This window comes from Cyprinus carpio, chromosome B15 (genome assembly GCF_018340385.1).
Source record: "Cyprinus carpio isolate SPL01 chromosome B15, ASM1834038v1, whole genome shotgun sequence".
Taxonomy (NCBI): domain Eukaryota; kingdom Metazoa; phylum Chordata; class Actinopteri; order Cypriniformes; family Cyprinidae; genus Cyprinus; species Cyprinus carpio.
The window spans coordinates 8,457,146-8,473,565 of NC_056611.1; the positions used below are offsets into that span (position 1 = coordinate 8,457,146).

A 16,420-nucleotide genomic window follows, 5' to 3' on the forward strand; every position below is an offset into this window, starting at 1 on the left:
CTACATGGCATTCTGATTCTGAAAGCTGTTTACTATGTTTGAATGAGATTTATTTTATATATATCTTTTTTTTATTAATTTTTAAAAACATTTTTATGTTTGAGGCTTTCAGAGAGATTTGGACCATAATTTAGAGTTAAAATGAGCATAAACAATCCAAGACTGAGACTTATTTGTGTGTGTGTGTTACTCTGCACCCTCATGAGCCATAAGTCATGAAACATGAAAGGTCATCTTCAGTCAGATAGTATATTAGTGTGTGTAGATGTGTGTTTTTGTGAGTTGAGCTCCCTGGCCCTCACCCAACTACATGTGATAAGAGCTTCAGAGAGACTTCAGTGGCAGACTGTGATGTCATCAGTCAGGGGACACAAACACTTTGGGATGCCCACACACACTTGCTCACAGTCAGAAGAGAAGTCACTGTGGTGACAGGGACCATGAATGGGCTGATTCTCTCAGTCATGTGAGAGCACAGTGTGTGTGTTTGTTTTAGTGGTGCAGGAAAACATTTTTCCTTAGAAATGGGGACAAACACACACATGCACACCCCCAGGGCTGACTGTATGGTATAAAGAGAAGATTATGTATGGGAGAGCCAGTTAGAGTTAAGAACCACATCTTTAACTTCATAATCTTTTACAAATAACAAATATGTTTATAATAAATAATGTCAACAAAATTGGCCCTACTTAATGTCTTAATGCAAGTTTGAGGTCATATTGCACATGCTATTTTAAAGAAAAATGTTTTTCTTTGTAATCATTCATCAAAATGTTGTAACTTTATCTGTCTTTGAATCAAGTTAGGCTGCACAGCCTTTCGTTAATAGGTTTTTGTAATACTGCTAGTTATTTTAGGTAATGCAGCCTTTGTAAAATCTTACCAGTATTTAGTCATGTAAGTTTAATATATAATTCATTTTAATACATTATTGGAAGTGACCCAACTATGCCTCTATGTTTTCATGTTTCGCTAAATGTCTGTTAACTTTTTCAATAAAATTAGTATTAAATATGCCATAGGAGCTTAAGAATTTTTTATCATCCAATCAAGAGAAATGAGCTGGCAATCATTGAAAAGTCGGATGGCAAGTCGTGTACCTTGCGAGCAGCGTACGTGCTTACGATTTGTTTTTGTTTTTTTTTTGTTTTTTTACATTGAATAAATTGTATGGCAAAAAGTTTTTTTTTATAGTATGACATCTTGTCAAAATATAAAGGAAATGTAATGTCTAATGACATGACTCTTTAAATATTTAGATTCCATCCTCAATCAGGATTTGTTTTTCTTTTTCTTTTTCAAACATCAGATGCAAGGTCATAAAAGGTCATAAAAGTGTAAATGGCTAATCTAAAACCTTGGATCACAGAAAATTCATTTGTTCAAATTATATTTTATGTTTTCATAGCACATTGTTTAGCACATTAATGCTAAAGAATAAATGTAACAAAAGTTTTGTTGTGAAAAACCAGTTCTCTTTTGTCTACATACTGTCTAATTATGTTTTCAAATGACACAAGAAGTGGGCTTATACGGTAAATGAGCAAGGTTCACTTCCCTTAAAGGTTACATCTTTGACAACATGCAATAGATTTGAAAATGAAGCGTTTCTGTTGGGTTGCAACAGTGTTCTCAACAGTCAAAAAGTGAGTGCCACTGGTGTTTCAGGAGGGAGTTCTCCACAATTGCAAAATGTGTCTAAATAGGTTTTTACTCAAATGATACAAGTGGTTAATAGAAAAGAATCATAGTTCCGCTTTCATTTTATATGTTTGTGCCCATAATTTGAACAATTAGTGTCAGGACAGTCAGTGATTACCAGCCATCTGTACTCATTTCCTGTGGAACTCCAGCTGGGACGCATGATTGACAGTTTTAATTGAATCCCACTTTCTTACATATGTGGCCTCACATTTGCACGGTTGTCTCTTCTGTTTTATGCACTTACATAAACCTGATTGTCATGCATATACATACTCACACACCTGTATGCACACCTGCGTACTTGAGAGGTTCTATGGTGAACAGAACTCTTAGCGTGCCCACACTTGGAATTCTACAGTTCTCCGCATACGAGTCAGGACATGCTAAAGAATTCAGTATCGAGAAATGGGAACAGAGGGAATGAAACATACCAAGAGGAATAGATGGGAAAAGGGTAGAGAAAGTAATGAAGGAAAAGTGTTAAAGCAAATAAATGATTGATTCATAAATGAGAATCCTTTTAAATATATGTGAACAGATGTTCATGTTTAGTCTGAAATCCTTTGGGAAGCGATAACAAGCATGTGTGATATAATGATTTTATTTGTGCCTGTTTTGAATGTGCCTTTGAGAGGGTAATCTTTGTAACTTGATCAAGTAAAAAAAAAAAAAAAAAAAATGAGAGTGTGCCAATATTTCACATAAGCTCACATACATACTTACCTGGCTATTTAAAGCCCTCTTCTCAAACTGCTTTGCCCTGCAATTTCTCTGTTTGTTCCTGCTTGTCATATTACTGCACATGCATTAAGAGCTGAATACATTTGGTTCTGTGTTGGATCACTACTTGATCCATTGTAAAATCTAAGTCATCATGCAAAATCCAATAAAAACCTCTGATGAAGAAGACATGACACATAATCACAGAGATTTTTATAATCACAGAGCCCTAGATGAAAAGTGAGAAATCGCACTGCAGTCATCTGAAGCGGTGTGACAGATGCTTTTGCCTTCATCTTTGTTTTTCTCGTGTGTGAGAGAGCGGTGAATGAAAAATTTGTAATGTCTCTGCTTTCCGTCTGTCAGTTATTGCATGTCTTTCTCATGTAGACGCATATCACAGCTTTATTCAGACAAGCATGTACAGTTAGTTGGAGAGGAAGCGAGTGAGAGACGTGTGCTCCACCCACGGCTTAAACGGGACCTTTGTTCAGTCAGGCCTTGGTAGGTAACTGATTAACGTCTTTTTTAGTGTGCGTGTGTGTTTATTGAAATTTTGTGGCACAGCACTGAAAGGGCAGCTGCACAATGGACTCTAAATTTAAAGGTTAAAGGAATAGTTTAACCCCCCCCCCCATATTTATATATATATATATATATATATATATATATATATATATATATATATATATATATATATATATATATATATATATATATATATATATATATATTCAACTTAAATTTAACATCAAGTTGTTTCAAAGAAAAAAAGAACACACAAGTAAAATATTGAATAATCCTCACCACTGTTTTGAATATAATAAAACTGAATTAAAACTATGGGCTATCAAGCTTCAGAATGGGGAAGCTTACCATAAAAGAATCAGATAGGATACGCTATATGCCAAGCCTTTTGAAGCCATGCAATAGCTTTGTGTAAGAAATCAAAGTGAAATTGACACAGATTTTTTCATCCAGTGGTCTATTCCCATTGCAGCTGGCACACAGATGGAAAAAAAGATATGACATTTAAAATGGTGTGGCTATTTGTACTGAGCTATAATTGAAGTAGGAAGTGTATGGGGCAATGTGACAGCAACAGTACTGTCTTTGTGTTTTATAAAGTTGCGGCCACGCATGATATTGTACACATCTTTTTTAGCCTTGCCAGTGTTAACTGTTTTGTTAAAACACATTTGACGTCATAGTCACAAATTTACGGCATGAAAACTTTACAACTGTTTGTGTTTTTTTTTCTTAGTGTTTAGAGAGACTTTACAATTATTATTACGTAAGCAGCCAACTCTGAGATCATCATTAGTTTCTGTAATTTATAATGATGTAAATGGAAAACATGTTGATCATTATTATGAACAAAGTCAATTGAACTGAATTAAGCTATTGTTACAAATCCAACCTATAGGCTACTTCTTAAGTTATTTTTAAGTTATATGTGTGAGGTATGTCTCCTTTTGTAATAAAAATGGATTCTCGTCTTTACTTGCATTGCGTCACATGGTTTGCATCCGGTGCAGACACACCGTGTGAGTGATCAGTGTTGAAGCATTAATATTTATACATTACTTCCTGTTCAGTCATGCACCAAATCATAAATGCTTCCTGAAGTTTTTCATGTAACTTTTTCTTACCAGACAGTTATTTTTCTAGTTGATGAGGTTTAGGGTTGTGTGTGTGTGTCTGTGTCTTGTGTCTGAAGTGTTGTGGGAAGGGGGATGTAGTTCTATGCGGAATCTGGATTCCTAACATTCCAGTGTGAGAATGGGAGGTAGATCAGGACAGATGAGGAAAAGAGAGGAATGCTCCATGTTGGAGGGCCGTAAGGCTTGTACCTCTTACTGTGCCTCTCTCTGTTTGCTCTGTGATAAGGACACAGTGGTTGGTGTGTGTTCATGTTTATACAAATGAAGAATGGTTATGCTCTCCTGTCTGAGTGTGTCTGTTTGTCTGAGTGTGTACGTAAGCAGTGGTGATCGAAGCATCTTGCAGTGCGTGTGTATACGTCATTGCTTTGTGCTTTGTGTGTTTGGTTCTGCTAGCATTGTTCCCTTTGTTGTGTGTGCCTACTTAAGCATATTTTGGGGACAAATTTGTTCCATAAAGAGAGCTAAACCTGACAAAACCTCCCAAAAACTTCTTTAGAGGAAGTCCTCGTTTGTAAAAATGTATAAAAATAAGATATACAATGTTAGATAAAATTGTAAAAATAACGTATTCTTTAAAAGTTTTCTAATTGGGATAGGATGTGGGTAAGGGTTAGGTTGTAGCTAGCTGTGTAAAAACAATAGTCCTCATTTTACAAAGATAAAAAAAAAAACCTCTCTGTGTGCTCGCTTTTCATAGAGAAAGCAAGAGAGACTAACCATTTCCCCCCACTAAAAACAGACCAAGCCTTTCTGGACCAGCATTTGAGATCCACTTCTCTAGCTACAAAAAGTACTATGCTGGTGCTATTGTGCAGTGGGGGTTAGATATAGTTATACTGTGTGTTGTTTTATATACTATGAAGAGATTGTAAGAGATTGCTGTATTAAAATATCACTGTATTTTCATGGTATTTCAAACAATGACAATAACAAGGAACCATAGTACTTTGAAGCACTTAAAATACATCAAAGAATACTAGTTTTATAATAAAAAATGGAATTGCAAACTTGAGAACATGCTTAAAAAACCTACTTATGATATCCTTAGTTAAACACTGTTTGTGAATGCAACACAAAATTCAGAGAATAACCATGTGTTTTCAGGCAAACTATGTAAAACATTGACTTTAAAGGCAGTCTTGGCCTAATGGATAGAGATTCTGACTTGTAACCCAAAGGTCGTAGGTTAAGTGGAGTGAATAACCTGCGCTCTCTTCCACCCTCAATACCATGACTGAGGTGAGACCCTTGAGCAAGGCACCGAACCCCTAACTGCTCCCCAGGCCCTGCAGCAATATGGCTGCCCACTGCTCCGGGTGTGTGTTCACGCTGAGTGTGTGTTCAGTGCTGTGTGTGTGCACTTGGATGGGTTGAATGCAGAGCACTGGTTTCCAGTTACCTTAGTGAATGTACTTAAAGGCATGTTTTCATGATGAAGGGTTATAATTCATGTGAAATGTCAATAACTGAGCATTTCAAATGGAGTCTTTAAGACTAAATACAACCTATATAAACAATACTGCACATCTTTACCACTGCTAAAATGCTCGTATTGCTTAGGCCAATTTCTAACATTATAATTTGATGTACTAGCAGAAAAGCACAGCAAAAAGTGATTTTCAAAAAAAAAAGTAATTGCCAATGGGGTAATAAAAATAATCCTTCGTATTAAGAATATTTTTCTTAACCCATTGGCAGATATTTTTTCTTGTTTTAAGCAAAAACGAACAGAATTGATACATTTTTCAGAAAACAAGACAAATTTTCTTCTCAAGCAAATGCATCTTGATTTAAAGGTGCCATAGAATGCACTGATACAATATTTTAAATTGTTCTCTGATGTCCCCAGAGTGTGTATGTGAAGTTTTATCTCAAAATACCCCACAGATAATTTTTTATAGCTTGTTGAAATTGCCACTTTTAGTTTTTTTGTGTTTGTCCCCTTTAAATGAAAATGAGCTGGTGCTCCCGCCTCCCTTCTCAGAAGAGTGCGGAGCTTCAAGAGCTCATGCTCACAGGTGTCATACAGGTGTTATGGTTTAACTGGTGGTGACTGTGTGACTGACCACACATTGCTTCCAATTGCAATTTTTAACTACCACATTCCTATTCACGATCATTCTGGTAGCACTGTAGGCAGCATCAGTGAAAACAGGCAAAGACAATGGTAGCTTTAGCTACATTAGCCTTACAGAGAGCCAAGAAGCTCTTTTGGAAAACAAAATATGGCATGATTGTTACTTTGTCTGGACGTTTGCGCACAAAGCTTTGAATCGATCCCTCTTTCAGAAGCAATCTTTGCTCATCTCCAGTGCTGAACTGACCCTCGTTTGTGAGGCAGTCCAGTGTAAAATGTTAGCACAAACATATAGGACTTTTCTGTTTTTTTTTTCCGGGACATTTCCTTTGAAAATGAAATTTAACAACAAAGCGTTTTCGCCAACAGAACTGCCACTCACTGGATTTTTTCTTTCTTTTTTCTTTTTACCATTCTCTATAAACCCCAGAGATGGTTATAGATGAAAATCCCAGTAGATCAGCAGTTTATGAAATGCTTAAACCAACCCATCTGACACCAACAACCATACCACATTTAGAGTCTCTTAAATCACCTTTCTTCTCATGCTTGGTTTGTACTTCAGCAAATTGTTTTGATCATGTCTTTGCCTAAATGTATAGTAAATGGCGGATTAGATATTTGCGTTGATGAGCAGTTGAACAAATAAAGTGCTGAGTGTGTTAGTAAACCTGTTTTTTTTTTTTTTTGTTGGCAAAGATTAATACAGTCAAACTATCCAGAATAACCAGGGGTGATACGTAAGGGTTAATGTTCCTCCAGCCGGTTGTTCTCGCAGAATAAACCCCAACAGGGTGATCAGGACACCGACGCAAAGCGGAGGGGTCTTGCATCAACCTGAAGGGGTTTATTCTGCGAGAACAACCGGCTGGATGTACATTATCCCGCTTATTACACAGCTACTTGCCACATAAGTAAATAATTAGATGCAAAATATTGATTTGAGTTGAAATATTTGAACGCAAAGCTTCCGTGAAGACAGCAGTTGTGAGCAAGCGGCAAATTCAAACTAAACAGACATTTAAGGGAAAGGGTGCAGGCAAACCACGTATTACACAACATTTCACCACAAAATAATTAAGGCAATAAAAGAATTAAGACGAAAATGTTTTTAAACCTTACCAGTTTGTTAGTTCTCTTATAATCCATTACAGCATATAAAACAGTCGTAGCAAAATGGCAGCAGCTGCATTTGTATGAAACGAGAGCAAGTCCACGATACCAGGATGACGTAATTAAACAATTGTACACCATTTTGAATCAAGTTTTAATATTTTATTAGCTAAACAAACGCAAAGCTTCAACCAAGAAAAAAATAGTTCAAGCAAGAGTACAGCGGCGACTGCTGTTACCCGGATGAGCCTGTGTTATTAGCTTTTACTGGTTGTTATCGAGGGATAACATACCTCAGAATGTCGCGACTGACCAGAATCAAGTATTCCACAGAGCCGTGTAATAATATACTATAAACTATTAGCTCTGACACTCACTGTCTTTCAGTTCTGACTCCATTCATCTCAGATATTCTCATCTGAATCCTCTCTGTGTCTTTCTGTTAGATGCAGCATCCTCTTCATCCCATCATGGAGCTGGCTGAGAAATAAGAGACTGTAGAGACAGCAGGTGAGTGTGTGTGTGTGTGTGTGTGTGTGTGTGTGTGTGTGTGTGTGTGTGTGTGTGCACTGACAGACTAGAATACAAAGAGTCCACTGTAAGCAGTTGGAACAGGTGGAAAAAACGTTAAGGGCACTTTGGTGCTTGTGCACGCTGGGCATTACTGACTTGTGTGGTTCTTAGTGGGAGTAGGACAGATTATGAGGTGCAAGTTCTCCCAGTTCCACATTAGCTATTCCCTTGGAGGAGATTCATCCTCAGATTTTTCATGTCTGCAGGTTTTGATCCAAAATAGTCTGTTTTTGCCACTATCCATGATTCCTTTTATCTTGCTTCTCTATAGCATAATGCTTGCACCACCTTGCTTCAATTTGGATATGATTTGGTTTGGCTAATGACCAACTTGTTTTTGTGCCATAGCTTTGAAAATTGTGGCCCAAAAATACAATTTAGTTTCATCAGGCCATAAAAAAATTTCCACATGGTTTTAGCAAAATGTAGGTGGGCTTAGATGTTTTTGACAGGTGCCCTGTTCTTTGGAAGGTTATTGAAATGTCCTGTTATCCCATTCCACTTGTTGTTGATGGGCTTAATGGTATTCCATAGCATGTCAAATGTTTTGGAAATACTTTTGTACCCTTCTCCTGATTGATTCCTCTCCACAATCCCACACATCTTTTGTAAGCTCTTTGCAGGCCCTTTCTTCAGAAATAATATGCAACCAAGAAGTTGATAGAAAATCCTATAGAAGCATCTAATTTTAGTTATAATTGGCACCACTTAAATGATGACCGGTGTAGGGATATGCCGGTATCAAAACTTTATTGTTACGGTATTATCACAATATTGAAATTTAGTTGCAAAAAAGTGTTGTCATAATACAGCATAACAAGTTTAATAACTTTTTTCTTATAACAAAAATAACTGAACATTTAAATACAATTAAGCAATAAACAACAACAAAAAAAATTATAAAGTTAAACATTTTACACAGATTAAAGTACAAAATAATTATAAAGACCAATAGGTATCACTTTACAATAAGACTCATTAGTAAACCTTAGTAAATGCATTAACATTCACAATGAACAATAGCTGCCTTTGCTATAGAAGTTATTAATCTTTGTTAAATACAAGTCTTAGTTCATGTTAGCTCATTAAATAACACAGTTGCAACTTTTGATTTTAACAATGTGTTGTTAACTATTGGAATTACCTAAGATAAATGAATGTTTAGAAGAATTTTTAATTGGAAGGTCATGTTAACTAATGAAGCCCTAATGTAAAGTGTGACTGAGTAAGAAAGAATCAAAACACTTATCTAGGACATGTTGTAGTCCAGATTTATAAAATAAAAAGGGGGGGGGGGGGGGGTGTAAATAGCCTCCCTGTTGAAAAAAACAGCATATGCTGGTTAGGTAGGTTTTGAAGCTGGGATGCTGGTTTGAGCTGGTTTAAGCTGGTCCTTAGCTGGTTTAAGTTGGTCCTTAGCTGGTCGTGTGCTAGTCCTAAAGATGGTTGGACCAGCACATGACCAGCTTAAACCAGCAAACCAGATTCAAAACCTACCAAACCAGCATATGCTGTTTTTTTCTATAAAGTCTAAATATTTATGTATTTGGCGCTGTGACGAACACCATAGTGAATACACAAATCAGAATGACTAATTTAAATAATTTAAACACATTTCAGAAACAGAAAGTAGCAGCTGTTTATTTTTCCAGTGTAATGGCTGCATTTATGCTGTCCAGCGCCATCTGCTGTTAGAGAGTGGAAGTGCAGTTTCATCCAGCACTCCACCATGTGCTTCTCATCCATGCTTGTTTACATGAAAGCGCACATGCGTCTTTGACGCAGCATACAACGGTTGTGGATTGTGACCAGTGGAAAGTATTCTTAAAATATATTAAAAATTCGGAATAATTTGTAATAAATAATTATTCCCGGTATTTTGAAGTGCCCACCATAACAATATCATGCATATTCATTATCGTGATATATCGCATTACCGAATACTGGCACATGTCTAGACCGGAGATCTTAATTGGTTCCAAACCATACCCTATTCAGTCCCTCCAGAAAAATGCGGATTTTTTTTGTGATTGTTGGGGCAAAAATCCTTGATTTTGCGGCATGTTTTCTTAAAAAATGCGATGGAATATGCGGGATATTTTTGCAATTTTATGCGATGAAATTGCGAGAACTTGCAAAAATTGCGGTTTGATGAACAAGAGAAAAAAAAATGTGATTCCCTAGGCTACTACCTTAATGTAAAGAGTCATTTCTTATTACTTCCTATGATAAGCAAGCATACTAAATCACAGAATATTTAAGTTCTCATTGTTTTATTTCAGACCTTAATTAACACATGGCTCAAAAACACAAAAAACATAGACAAAAAAAATCTCTATATCTACAAAAAAAAAATACACAAAAACCTCAAAAAAAAAATAAAAAAAAAAATATAAAAAAAAATAAAATGTGTGCTTCCTGTTTTACAGAGGTTGCTGTACAAAACAGACATCTTTTGTTAAAAGAAGTGCTTCCAATGCACAAAGTGCAATCTCTTACTGCAACGTAAATTATTTTAAATTAAAATTATTAATTCAATTATTAATTATTAATTAAACGTAAATTATTTACATCATGGTTTCACCGCGGGGTTTGCAGATGATGTTCACGTTGTGGAATTACGTCACTTCATAAGGTTCCCATGGCAATGGGGGAAAATAATGGCGCTTTACTTGTGTGAAGTAAACGCAACATTTTTCAACTTTCTGCTAAGATATATGTGACTTTTTTGCAACGAAAATACAGGGATTATGAAATCATGCTAGCCCCGCATATTTTGCTTGCTGAAATTGGCAATTTATGCGGCGAAAGTGCGGCGTATTTGGAAAAATGCGACCCCTGCATAAATATGCGGCCTTTGGCTGATTATGCATGAAATCAGGCGATCGCATAATCTCGTTTTTCTGGAGGGACTGCCTATTATAAAAGAACATGTATGGAAACATAATTCATCCATCAAAATTTCTATGACTGCACCGGACTAAAGATTTTCATTTTTAGCAATTAGTCGACTAATCGCATTTATATATTAATTATCCATATAATTCATAATAATGAGCCTTTAATTGCCTTTAGCCTATCAGCACTCAAGCGGATGCATAAAGCTTGCCACAGTGTGTCAGCAGAAGTAATGATTATGAATGTGTCAGGAAAAAAAAAAAACAGAAGACTGCCTTAACATATTTATTTTCCATTTGAATTGGTTCATTTAAAAGTAGACATTTTCTATATATATATATTTGTTAGTTTGTGAGGCTAACAAAATTTCAGTATTTTTAAAGGTCAAGAGACCCAAGAGGCAGAAAGCTTTTTGAGTTAATTTTTCACAAAATTTTTGTTGTTATTTTGAGTGCACACAAATAAAAGCAGACCTTTCACAGATTCGAAAGATGTATTACTCTTAGCTGTGTGACCAAAAATGACAGAATATTTTAAGTTAAATACAAATGATCCCACTGCCAATAGCACACATTTTTCTATGTTAACATTAAAACGAGCGCCTATGTAATGTTGCTGCTATAAGCCACATTTGAGGTCAATGATCGAAATAAACATTGTCCTGACCGATGTACCACATAGACCAGTTGTTAATGATCTGTTCATCACGGACTGGGTGACTTCGCCACTTCCTGTGAATTTTTGTTAAGTGACTAATGAAATTTTGATCGACTTAGTGGCCCATTTACACAACAGCGTTTTCAGACAAAAACAGATAACTTTTTATGCGTTTTTACTTCGTTTTCACGACAGCGGTGTTTTGGGGACTTAAAACATATTTTTGAAAACAGGTTTTAAAGTGCAAGTTTTTAAAAACTCCACCGTTATCATTTTCTTGTAATTACCCAATACGGGAATCGCCATTAAAAAAAAAAAGTTTCCGCCAAAATCAGTATTGTATCTGGTCGGTATTGAAAAGTCTTTTTTTAATTTTAAGCAAAATGCGATATTCACAGAGATATTAGGTCATGTTTTCTCCCTTTTTTTTCAAACCGCGACAAACGCCAGTCTCTCTTTTTTGCAGAATGCGTTATCCTCTCAATCAATCACAGCGCACCATTCCACGCACTCTAGACAGTAATGGTGGCGCTTTGAATACACCCAGCATCCTAGTTTTCCTCACCTACTTTATACTTTGTGATCAACAAACAAGGGCTGCACGATAAATCGCATGTGATTGTCATGCGCATCTCATCAGTAAAGCCGGTTCTGTGATTAATAGAACCAGTAAATCTCCATCACATACTTTCGGATGGAAATTATTCAGATGCATTTAATACACAGAGCCGTAGATCACTGACAAGCTACGCTATATCGCATTCATTAGATGAATCGCATTCGATTATGAACGCGATATTGCCTAGCTTGTCAGTGTTAGTTTTTTTATTAATGCCACTTATGTTTTTGTTAATACAGTACATAGCACTGGTCAACAAAATGAATTTAACATGGGAAAGATGAATGCATTTTGGAAGCTGAATATAAGGGAAATGTCATTTTGGAATTTCTGTGGTCTAATGTGATATTGTTCATGTTCTTGTTCATGATGAAATTTTATTTTATTGCTGTAATTAATTTATAGCATTAACAAGATGACCAGTTGAATTCATGTTGGAAGCGATGACTGATGAATGTATTTTTAGTCCAGTACCTGTATATAAGATCAAGTTCAGAGGCTGTCATGTGTGGATCAACTTGCTATGTTGTGTATTTTCATCAGTTTCAATATGAAAAATAACTTTCATATTGATTCAATGGATTTATTGCATTTTGAGAAAAAAAAAGTATCATGGATTAATTTATAACCTAAAAAAAAAAATAATAACATTTTATAATAAATCTTTGAAAATCAAAACCTGGATTTGAATTTTTAATGTTATTATAACCTAAAGATACTATGTGAAAGTTTGAAACAGAAAATAGTGGTTTTTATCTTGCCACCTTCTTTTTTTTCTTTTTCACACATTTTTACTCAAATTAATCCAAATGGATTTATTGCATTTTGGAACCAAACTCTTCATATAATCGTCACTTCCCTACAGGTACAGTACTGTTTACTAACAAGGTGACAGCACCAACTACTGGCACGTAGCCATAGTCTTTTCTGGTTGACTACTAAAGGTCAGTCGACTATTAGGGGCAGCCCTAAAAATGTCTTTGTTTGTTACATGAATTTTGTTGGTTTAATATTACATTAAAGGTGGAAAAAAATCTGACATGATTTTACTTGAATTCATATTTTACATCTCAAAAAGCTGCAGTTTTAACAAAGGTTGTGTGGATTTATTATAAGCAACAGGTTTGGTTATAAGTAGATTATTCACTGTAATCTTTTGTCTGTACTAAACTGCTTAAGCAAAATAAATGTTTGTCCAGTGTTTATTGTCCAAAGCTGTCAAATTATTATGTTTATAGATTATTTACAGCAGTTTAATTTGCAGTTAAATTGTATTGTGTTAAATATGTTGTAGCTCCCGTTTGCTTGAGGAAAAATGCTATTTAGTCTTATGTAGGTATTAGCACTTACATAGGATGTGGTTTAACAAATTGAAACAAATCAAAATATGCCAGCAATACCTAACAGCAAACTAAACACCCTGGCAATATATAGTAACCACAGTGTAACATCTGTCTAGCTTGTGATATGCTGTATAAAACATTAACAACTTCAAGCTTTTAAAACTTTTTTTTGTTTGTTTGTTTGTTTAATTTGTAGTGACTAGTTTTATAATGTATAGCTCATATAATTATGCTATACCATAGTGATGACAGTCCCCTTGTCCTTGAGTCTTGACTCCTTGGCAACAGTGTGTGTAGATATATTTGTATGCATGTGTTTGTGGTTTATTTATTTTTTTGACTGTGGAATAAATTAATAAAGAGATAATGTTTTGTCAAAGTGGTATTTTTAGCAGTGTCTGCTTCGTAGAATCAGATATTAAAATTTGCATGTGGTTTTCCCATTTGCCTATGAGAGTGCGAGAAAGAGCCTATGGTTCATGTGTGTGTGTGTGTGTGTGTGTGTGTGTGTGTGTGTGTGTGTGTGTGTGTGTGTGTGTGTGTGTGTGTGTGTGTATATATATATATGTATATGATTATTTATTTATTTATTTATTGTGAATGTGTGACAACAAGTCTTTCTGTGACCTCTGCTGAACCCACCACTGTGTGGGGGGGGTGTACCCGCCAAGCTTTTTTTAGTACAGAGGTCTTTTGTTCCTCTCTGGGTAAAGAAACTAATACAAGTGTATTCTCTCTCTCAAAGAAGCGATTCATTTTCACAACATGACAACATGGGGAGGTTTTATATTGCTTTACCATCAGACTGTGTCTGAAATAGAGGAAGTGTCACATAACTGATATTTTTGCTTGATTTCCTTCTCTTGACATTTTGAAAAACAGTCATTTATAAGAGTGAAACTTATGTGAAAGTTCTAGCTGAACAGTGTTACTAATTCATTCATGGTTTGGCGGTGGTGTCTGAAAGCATGTGTTTTAGACAGGCTGAAAACCCTATTTTTGTCAGGATGATAATAGATTCATGCACAGAGTGCTGGAAATTTTTTTGTTTTCTGTGAGATTTTTTTTCCCCTTTTATTAGTGGCCAAAGCACAGAATGTTGGTATTTGACATATTTTTATATACCCTAAATTCCTTGGTTCATTCCCTAGATATTCAACATTCCCTTTTTTCCCCCAGCATATCATTAAAACAAACCAAAAAATTGTGAACTAATCCTAGTTTCTTAGTCTGATATTTAACCCTACATTATTTTAGACATTATTGATTTGAATGCTGCTTGTGACTGCACTGAGTTTACTTGCTTAATGTGCATGAGAGGAACCAAATATACTGGTAAAAAGGTGTACAGTATTAATTGGTTTATAAACTTTTTCAAATTTATTTAAATTATGATCTAAATAGATGTTTCCTTTTTTAAATGCCTGCCTGGTGTCCTTGATTCAGATAATAATAAAGATCACTAAATGACATCACAATTTATTGAACTAATGCCATAATGGGAGTCAAACAACTATCAGATTAGTGCCAGGGAGGGGGGCTTTAAATCCAATCTCTTGCTGAGAATTTTTACAGCTTAATGACCTCCCCACCCCCCATCCACATCTGCCTTTCTTTTTCAGGCTTTCTCCCTCTTTAACTATCCTTTTCTACCAAATTGTATCTGACACAAGATTCCAGCATTGTGTATGCGGTGCCTTCACCATACTTCATTTTCACTAAAATGAACACAAAAGTTACAAAGTGGTATTAAATCAGTTGATACAGTGACTGTTACCTCTGCAGTTTGTAGCATAACTGTATTGTTGAGGGCTGGATAGGACAAAATGTCACTACATGTATTAAGCAAAACATTTAACAAAAAGCAGGAATTCTAAATGATAAAACAATGTATCTAGGTCTACTTTTAAATAAGAAGACTACAAGTCTTGGAAAATACGTTCAAGATTAAAAAGTACTATAATAAAATGTTATGTTTTTCATGTTGCTTTGATTCCTTAAAAGCATGAGATTAGAACAGATATGATCATAAAAAAAAAAAAAAACAAGATTCATAAAAGCCACTCACCAAGTTTTCCCAAAATTACCTCACATCTACAAATGTTGACTCTACAGATAAACAATTAATTTGACATTTCTTTAGTAAAGAATCAGAGGATTATGGGCTTTTCATTCCATCCAAATAGGTTTAATCAGCGGAACAGTGACCATAGTTATGGCATCACTCTCCGGAAACTCTCTGGATTTAGTGCTGCACTTGTCTCTGATGAGTCAAGGCATTTTGAATGTGTTTGCTGCACATTTGGTCCCTCAGTCTTTGTTGTGCTTATACTGTAGCTTTAATCTGCTTTATGTGCCAATCATCAGTGTTTTTAAGATTTGTGGGTTGTTTGAATATGTGTGGGGACTGGGGGTGGGAGTGGAGGGTTAACTCAGTCACTGCTGCAGTATTTTTTTAGCATTTGCGTGTGGCTGGGTCATAAGGTCTTCCATTAGTCATGGTACTTTTGAGAGAGAAAGAGAGAGGGCACAAGCATAATGGTGTGTCTGAGTATAATAGGGAGAGATCTTCCTGTCTTGTTTGATTAATCAGTGGCGAGATTAATCAGTGGCAAAACCTTAAAATTGGGGCAAAATTGATTAATAAACAAATAACCAAAAAGAATAAGAGCTCATATGTTCTGTGCATATGCAAAGAAGTATAATCTTATGCTTGGGAGGTTTATACTTGATGTATTCATTCAGTGTCTCTTAGATTGTGGCAGCTGTGTAAATGCAGTGACACTAGGGAGGAAGTGACCCCTTAAAATGTTAAAAAAATTATTTTTTTCATTCAATGAAAGGAACTCCCGAGATAAATAGTTATATTCTTCTGTAGAGTTTAGTTTCTTAAAAAGGAATATTTTTAGCAGTGAATGAGGAAGTGCACCTCTATCTGGACCTGCCCTGGTGTGCAGTGATTGCAAATCCTATTTTCAGTAGTCATGTCCTTTTAAGTCTTCCTGTGGCCAGTTGGTGGTCACTGATTCTGAACTTTGTGCCCTCT

General features: G+C 35.5%; 1 protein-coding gene across 3 annotated transcripts in view; it reads left to right on the forward strand.

Moving 5' to 3' along the window:
- pik3cb (phosphatidylinositol-4,5-bisphosphate 3-kinase, catalytic subunit beta) overlaps window positions 1-16,420 on the forward strand; it is a 57,769-nt gene that overhangs the window by 2,044 nt on the left and 39,305 nt on the right. For all 3 annotated transcript variants that reach the window (XR_006156532.1, XM_042739106.1, XM_042739107.1), the window contains exon 2: window positions 7,731-7,794. The gene's annotated coding sequence lies outside the window, so the exon portion shown is untranslated. The remainder of the gene's footprint in view (window positions 1-7,730; window positions 7,795-16,420) is intronic.